Below are 7,517 nucleotides of genomic sequence, written 5' to 3' on the forward strand. Positions count from 1 at the left end.
AAGCACCTTAAAATTGATGGAGACTCAACCTATGCTTTGACCTTCCTCTTCCTGTTTGGAGTTTGCCCATCAGGCAAGAAGTGCGTGCTAAGGAAGGAAGGAAGGATTAAAAGAGCCTGGGTGGCATTGGGAGCCACACACCGGCTCTGGACTGCCTTTCTTTTGACTTCTCATTACATGAGGAAAATAACCACCCCCACCCCTACAAATTGTGATGTGTGTGTGTGTGTGTGTGTGTCTTGCTCATGGTGGGATTTCAATCCTAAAAGATACAGACATGGATCTAGCTAAGGGGGAAGCCTGAATTTTAACACAGGCAGTCTGACAGCTTTATCCAAACACCATGTAGGCCACACTTAGGTTTCTGTCTTCTTCTGACATCTGCCTTTAGGGCACATGCCTTTAGAGAGAGGGCGGCCCCTTGCCTGTCTGAGACCTGTCACCCAAGTTCAGCTTTCTTGTCTGAAGACCCACTTCTCACAGTGAATTCACCTGGGGAATCTGGGGAACGAGCCCATCCTTTAGTCACATGGGGCTTGCCTCACTTTGTGGCCTCCGCTGGAACCCTGCCAAGGGCAAGAGGCAGTGAGCATAGTGTCCACATATGGATGGACACAGCAGAGGGCGGTCCAGGCTGTCCCAGGAGCAGGGAAGATGAGGAAGGCAGCAGCCCAATTCGTATCAGCTTAACAGGAAGAGAAGGTCAGGGGAAGACTGAGGGCTGTGGACACTTTGTAAAGGAAGGGGAAACAGGCTAAGGGCTTGGGCCTGCGGAAGGAAAAGGGGGCTCAGGTTGCTGGGGACCGTAAAAGGGGTCTGGGGGTGTAACCAGCAGAACCCTTGCAGCTTTCCAACAGTCCACAGTCTGGGGCAGATAGACGGTACCCTCTGGTGGGGCTCCTATTCCACCTTGTCTCCCCAGCACCCAGCTTGAAGCCTGGTGTGTAGTAGGCCCTCAATAAACGCTTGTAGAACGACTCTGCCTGGAGGCTGGCCAGCACTGCCTGGGGGATGAGTCCCAGCATCCGCCATGGCCATCCATCTGGGAGACCGTTTTAATTGGGCTGCACATTCCTGAAGAGACACCCATCACTTCACACCTGTGCCTGGCTTCCAGGGTTGTCTCAGCATCCAGGTTATGAGCAGTGAGGTTATTGCAGACCTGAGCTCACTGGGCACTCGGCGGGGGGGGGCAGGGGGGGTGCCGCGGGGGGTTGGGGCAGAGTGGGGCCAACTGGGGATCCCTGTCCTCCAAGCATCCTTGATTTCTCCACGTGTACCCCGGCCCCACAGGCTGAGGGGAGTCGAGGCCTCGGGGGCTGCGTTCCTGACAGGCCCTGCACACAGGGAAACCGAGGGCTTAGAGTTGGAAGTGTTCTTCATGGTCTTCATGCTGCCCCCTTTATTAAGTGGAGAAAACTTGCTTGAGGTGAAATGACACCCAGTAAGTGAAAAAGTCCAGACCAGAACCCCATCTGCGGTTTCCTTGTTCCATATACTTTCCAAAGAGATCCAGGGACTTGCTAAACCGTGGAGAGTGAGGGGCAGAGCCAGGTCACAGCCCATCGCTGCAGCCAGTGGCCACAGGCAGGTTGAAGGGACACACAACCCTTTTTATGTAAGGGATTCTGTGTTTATCCTAACTTGAATCAGAGATCTCAGCGTTCCAAGCTCTGGTGCACATGTTGTTCAGATAGAGAGAAATCGGTCCCTCCCTCCAAAGTTCCAGGTCCAGTTCTCTAAAGGAAGGTCTAGAGGGAGAAGGGTCCCTTGCAGTTAAGAACCTCTTCTAGCAGTGGAGCATTTTGCCATTTACCTGGAGCTTCCATCAGTGTGAACCAGCTGTTACTTCCGTTTCACACTGAGACGTGGTCAGGGAAGATGACTGCCCCAGCAATAGTGGTAAGGTCAGAACTGGATCATGGGTTTTCTGTTCCTGAGTCCTGTCTCTTTTTATTTGACTATGCTATTTCCTATGAAGAACGGTCACAGGAGGAAAGTTTACAGGTCTGTTCCAGGAAGAGAAGTGGTACAGAGGATGCTTATATAAAAAAGGGGTCTAGGTGGGGGCTGCACTGCGTGCTGGGCCCACAGCAGCTGGAGGCAGGGAGCTCTGCCCGGAGAGGTCACTGTGATGGAGAGCCCCAGTGGGGATGCAGGGCTTTGTGTGCTCAAGGAAGTGACAATCCGTCTCAAGCCACTGAAGGTCTTAGCCCTTCACTGAAGCCACCCTCAACCATGGTGGTCCTCAAGGCCAGGGTCTCCTCCGCTTCTTCCCCGGGGAGCAAAGAGGAGGCTGACCGTGGGCCTCATGCTCACCTGGCTCAGGGGTGCACCCTGGAAGAGCCAATAAAGTGTTCTGAGTGCTGGCTGCATGGGAGGTATGAACCTTCTTCCACAAACCCAGCTGGACAAAAGATGTCCTATTTTTTAAAAATGGAAACCAACCTAAATCCAGCTCAGAGTCCCATCCTGACTGGCTAGCAGGGGACTTGATCTTGGTCATTGATCCAATGACCTTCCGCAAGGTGTCTCAAGAGCCCTACAGACTTGCTTCTTAGAGCCCAGGGAGCAGGTGCAGGAAGGACCTCTCGCACTCAGCCCATCATGTCCTGCTCTCTGCTCCTCATGCAGCACCCCACGGGCCTCTGATGTGGGGGATCTTACTGCTTTCCTGGGGTCTGGGAATCTTTGCTCAGGTTGGCAGAGCTGGTGCCTGAGGTCCGGCTGTGCACAGGGCAGACCCAGCCAGGGCAGGGGTCTCAGAGCCTCAGGGCCCCCCCAGCAGGCTCACCCAAGGGAGGTCCCTTCCCTGACTGGTGTAGGCTCCATCTTTCCCTGCCCTCCCCATGTTTTCCTTTCTCTCCTCAATGGCACCGCAGGGGTACCTAGTATCATCTCCCTAATGAGCTGAGCCGTTGATGGAAGATAGTTTAAGGGGTAGTCTTAAAGCAATCTTTTAAGAAAATTTTTACCCCGTAGGAATCAGAGAGACCTAAAGGGCTGTTATCTCCTTGGAGCAGGGAACAGGAATACAAGGAAAACCGAAAAACAGAAAGAAAAACAAAACAGAACAAGAAAACCCAGCATCTTAAAAGGAACACCTGAACTAGATTCTCTTGTAGGGGTCCTGCAGATGGAGGGGACTAATGCCTGGCCACTGAACACTATTAACAACTGTCCCCAGGGTCTATGTGACGGCTGTGGGGGCCTTGATGCTTATAATTGCCAAAAGTCCCTGCACTGACCGCAACCTGAGATGAACACGCTCTAAGCCACAACAGCTATACACACGTAAAGTAAACTGCGTGGCCCTCCCTTCCTTCCAGGAATTGCCACCCCTAAGCATCCCCCCCACCCCCGCAGAAGTTCTGGACCACCTCCTGAATGGGAATTCTGTTTAGGAGCTGGGACCCTCGGGGCAGGTGTGGGAGGAAGGCTGCCTGGGCTGGAGAATCTGGGAAGCCTGCCTGAGGGGGAGGCCAGGGGGAGGCTTGGTAAATTTTAACTCCGTAATGATGAGACCCAGGCAGCCATGAGCCAGTCTTCCTGGCTGACCTCCCCTTTCTCACCCCCTGTGCCAGCTTCAGGGACAGACCTAGTGGCGGAGCAGGTGCACATCTGATTATCGTTAGAAACTGCCATTCACAGAAATAGAGACACAGATGTAGAGAACAAACATGTGGACACCAAGTGGGGAAAGCGGGGTGGCTGGGGGGATTGGTGGGGGATGAATTGGGAGACTGGGATTGCCATATATGCATTCCTAATAAGAAAGAAGTATCAAATTGTACACTTTAAATACATGCAGTCTATTGTATGTCAATTATATCTCAATAAAAGTTCTTAAAAAAATAACCAAAACTGTCATTCAGCTCCTGTCTGTGTCTGCTGCCACTCTGGGCCTCAGCCAGCAGGACGGACCAGCCCTGGACAAGCAAGCACCCTGTGCAAAGCAGCCAGGGAGGAGGCAGCGGGTGAGAACAATAAGAGAGCCCCAGGAGAGCCTGAGGACAGGAGACAGAGATGAACTGCAAAAGCTGTTTAGAGAAACGAAATCCATACCCAACTCCATCCTGAAAGCCAACCGTCTGAAATAGCTCTTGGTGTCTTCCCTCCCCATCCACCCAGAGGCCGTGATTGGAGTCAGGCCCTCTATATCCATTGCCTAGGCAATTGTAATAGGCGGCATAGTAGGCTTTCTGACTTCAGAAAATGGTAATTTACTGAGCATGTATGATGTGCCAAGCACTGGAGTAGGCACTTCCTGCACAGTATCTCATCCGGTCCTCTCAACCACTCTGCAGGCTGGCTGTCATCACCCTCTTTGACGGATGAGGAGTCTGCGGCTCAGAGACGTGAAGTGACGTGCCCCGTGTCACACAGCCGGGGTACAATTGCCACAGCAGCCTGGGCTGCTTGCTCTTCCAGCCGTTCCTCCGCATTCCATTGGTCTAGGGGTTCTTTTCTGAGTTGCAGACGTGGTGGTATCATCCTGTCTCTTAAAACCTTCTCTGGCTCCTCACAGGCTGCATGAGAAGATCCAAGCCCCCTTACACAGCTCGCAAGGCCCTTTCCACTCTCCTGCTGCCCTCTTCCCGCTAACCACACACCCCGACCACAGAAGACTATTTGTAGCTCCCTGAACACGCTGGGACTTTATGTGCCTGCTCTTTCTGTCCTCTTTGCGTAGGATATTCTTTCCTCCCTGCCCCACCCTACACCACACCCTGTTTCCTATTCCCAGAGAGATCCTACGCAACCATCAAACCCAGCCAGATGTCACCCCGAAATCTTCTCCGCACACCCATCGCCTGCTGCCCCCACACACAACACTGTTCGGTGTCAGCGCCGCTGTCCTCACATCCACTCTTTCTCCTCCGCTGGACTCCTCTCTAGCACCTGTGCTTTCTCCACTGTATTATAATTGTCTGTTAACCAGGCTGAACATCCTGGTAGACTGTAAACTCCGTGTGGGCAGGGATGGTGCCTCTGGAGCCTAGAGGAGAGCCTGGTGGAGAGTAGGCGCTCCACAAATATTTGCGGAATGAGTGAGTGAGTTGAGTGAATGAATGGCGGGCACCTTGGGACAGGGATAGGGTCATGGTCACAAGACACGGTCTGCGTCCTTATCTCATGGCAGGTGCCCAAGCCTCAGTGGACGTGCCGTCAAGGGTGAGTGAATGGAGAAGAGAAGCGGAGGGAGGATGGAGGTGGAGAGAAAGGAGGGAATGTTGGACTCCGAAGGCAGTGCGGGCCTGCACCGCTGTGTTCCTTCCGCCAGAGGGCGCGAGAGGCCCGGGAGCCGGAGCCCTCAGACTGGGCGTCATCTTCTCCTGGAGGCTCAGCCTTAACACCCACAGAGGTTTGGGGCTGTTTTCCTCCATGGAAGGATTCCGGAGGCAGCCTAGATCCGAGGGAAGGAGCCCACCCAAAGCTGGTTTACCGCAGCAGCAGACCTGGCACTGGCCGGGCCGGGCCTGCCTGGGGGGACCGGAAAGAGCCAGCTCCCCATCCTGGGATCTGGGTTGACCCAGGCAAGGACCACCTTGGGACAGGTGGATGCTTGCAGCTGGAGGCTGTGGCTGGAGTCGAGTTGGTCCAGAGCCAGGAAAGGGCTCAGAGCCCTTCACATCATGGGCCTGGGGGAGGTAGTTTGCACAAATTCCTGGACAGTAAGCAACTCTTTAGAACTCACAGCTTTGCCTTCCCACACCACCCCAAGCCAGTCAAGGCCAATCTTCCAGGGAATCGGGGTTGGGAGACGGTGCTGAGCAGGACATAGTCCCTGCCCTCCAGGTGCTCGCTCCCTCCCTCCCCATGGAAGCCTTGCATCCCGAGTGTGACCTTGGGCACCGCCCTTAACCCTTTCTGGCCCTCAGCTTCCTCACACGTAGCGTTGTTAAAATGATGCAATGAGCTAATCCATGAGAGCCTCTTAGAATAGCGTCTGTCAGGTAAACAAGCATTCAGTAAAGGGTGGCTATTATCTGCTGTTATCATAATGATGAGTCTCTATCAACAAGCCCTTAGAAGTTTGCATGGAAGGCCCACAGAAGAGGGCCAATGCCAGTGTCTTTGGATGAGCCTTGAGCACCCGTCCAGCTGGTCTTTCCATGGCAAGTCCTTAGGTATGGAGAAGAGGGCTGGGTTCTCTGCTCTCACGCTCACGGGGACCTCATACCTGAAGGTGAGAGGACCAGTGACTGGAAGAGGTCACAGAGCCAAGTGGAGGCAGGGCAGAGAAAAGAAGGGTCCCGTCCATTGACCTGCCACCCTAGCTCTTGGGACCACATGGCTGTGTGGCCACCTTCCCAGGCCATTCATCCCAGCCAAGACAGCTTGGTGATTTTGGTCTAAATTAGATGCCACCAAACATTTGTATGATAAAGTGTTTTTAGAGTGTTGTGGCTTTTGCCTCTCCCCTGTTCCTATGAACAGGTGTACAAGGGGACCAGTACAAACAGGAAGAGTGAGAGGGTTGAACAGGCAAGGAGGTGTCAGAGGGAGGTGAGAACGCAGCCCAGGATGCTGGAGAGATGGAGGGTGAATCTGGATCATGGTCCATAGTGGCCAGCCCTGGGCTCAGCTGCGTGTCCTTCCTCTCTGGGCACTGGGCAGGGGCAAAGACGGTCTCTTGAGGCGTGGGGGCCAAATGTTGGGAGCTGGGGCTCTTGGGTCTTGTTTTTGTCTCTGCTCCTGCCTCGGCTTTCTCTGCTCTATACCTTCTGTCCCTGCCACTGAGCATAGGCTCAGAATCCTCCCTATTCTTCCAGAAGTCGTGCTTGTGTTACTTCCTCCACGAAGCCCTCCTTGATTCTGACCGTCTGCCTTGGGACCATCTCTTTGAATTTTCATGTTAACTTGTTTACACTCTCTCATGAGGCTTTTGCTTTGCTTCTTACACGATCGTACAGAGGCAGCAGGATACAGCGCTGAGAGCATGGATTCTGGACTCCCTTGGCCTAGATTCTGACTCAAATGGTGGAGTGATCATTTTTCTTTCTTTTTTTTTTTTTTAAAATATTTATTTATTTATTTGGCTGTGCCGGGTGTTAGCTGCAGCACAGTTGCTGTGTGCGGGATCTTTGCTGGGGCGTGAGGGATCTAGTTCCCTGACCAGGGATGAACCTGGGCCCCCTGCATTGGGAGCACACAGAGTCTTAACCATGGGACCACTAGGGAAGTCTCCCCCTCCTCTTTTTTTTTTAAATATGAAAGTTTCTTAACTTCTGTGTGCCTCAGTTTTCTCCTCTATGAGATTGGGAGAACAAAAGTACCTTCTGTACAGGGCTGATAGGGCTCTAATTGAGTCATACACGTAAAGTGCTTAGGCCAGGACCTTGAACTTAGGAAACATTCTCTAAGTGTATGCTCTTGCTGTCACTGGAGTGTTTGCGTCTGTGCTTTACCTCCTCCTGAAGCTTGCAGCTCCTTGAGGAGAGGGCTCGTTACTTAAGCTACTTTGTGTCCTCCCGGGGTCCCAGCACAGGTTCGGGCCACCACGGGTCCTCACT

The sequence above is a fragment of the Hippopotamus amphibius genome, chromosome 12 (genome assembly GCF_030028045.1).
Source record: "Hippopotamus amphibius kiboko isolate mHipAmp2 chromosome 12, mHipAmp2.hap2, whole genome shotgun sequence".
Classification (NCBI taxonomy): domain Eukaryota; kingdom Metazoa; phylum Chordata; class Mammalia; order Artiodactyla; family Hippopotamidae; genus Hippopotamus; species Hippopotamus amphibius.